Source organism: Apteryx rowi, unplaced genomic scaffold, assembly GCF_003343035.1.
Source record: "Apteryx rowi isolate R43461 unplaced genomic scaffold, aptRow1 scaffold_40, whole genome shotgun sequence".
Taxonomy (NCBI): domain Eukaryota; kingdom Metazoa; phylum Chordata; class Aves; order Apterygiformes; family Apterygidae; genus Apteryx; species Apteryx rowi.
This window is the reverse complement of record NW_020450530.1, coordinates 4178-5198: the sequence shown is the minus strand read 5'-3', so window position 1 is coordinate 5198 and position 1021 is coordinate 4178.

The following is a 1021-nucleotide window of genomic DNA, read 5'->3' as shown; positions in this document are numbered from 1 at the left end:
GGAGGTGCTGGGCTGGTGGGGCTCTGGCCTTGGGGTCTTGTGCATGGGAAGCTGCCCTGCAGGGAGCCAGGACCTGTCTGGCCTTGCCCCTCTGCTCTCCCCAGGACCTTGGTGTGGGGAAGGAGGGCTGTGCGTGGGGCTGTTGTGCAGGAGAGCCACCCCGAGCCCCTTCTGATGGTGAGGAACATGGTGGAGTCTGTGCTCTTCTACCAACCTGATCCCAGCCCCACACCCTGAGCCTGTCACCATCCCCATCCCCACATTCAGGTCCTGGAGCTCATCAGTCCCAGATCACTTTCAGACATGGGGGTAGGAGGGAGGGAAATGGGGGCCTGGCTCCTGCCCTTTTGCAGCCCCCTGGGTCATGCAGTCCCTGCAGGCAGCCCAGTGGGTCCCCAGCCCTCGACTGCCCTTGGATCCAGCACATCCTGGTCCACAGCAGCTCATGGGATCCCTCCCAGCAAGGGCAGGCCCAAGACCCCATTGGCACTGCAATGAGTCCCAGGGAGGATGTGACGGGGCCTGTGGAAATGCCCTGGGCAGGGCCTTGTCCATCCCTCCCCAGGATGGGCTCCCCTGCTCGCTGCAGCCCGTGGCAGGACTGGAGAAGGGCGAGGGAGGGAGTGGGGGGGATTTGTGCCCTGTGAGGGAGCACAGGGGCAGGAAGGCTTCGGTGCTGACCCGTGCCGCGTGCCCGGGGATATCTGCAGCTGACGCTGCCCTGGTCCCTCTGCAGTGAGCGTGGCCCCGGCAGCCTTTGGTGGTGAGCGCGGGGCAGATTTGCATGGAAGGGCCGTGCTGCGGGCGGGCGGGGGTTTAAGAGGGAGTCGGGGGTCCGCGACAGAGCCCCGTCGGCGTGGGGACGCGTAGCTGGTGGGATCGCGCCATGGCCTGGGCTCCTCTCCTCCTCGCGGTGCTCGCCCACGGCACAGGTGCCCTGGCCAGCCTGGGTGTCCCCGTCCGGGGCCTGCGGGCACAGGGGCCCCGTGGGGTCTCGCTGCCTGGGGGGGCTTTGCTGCTC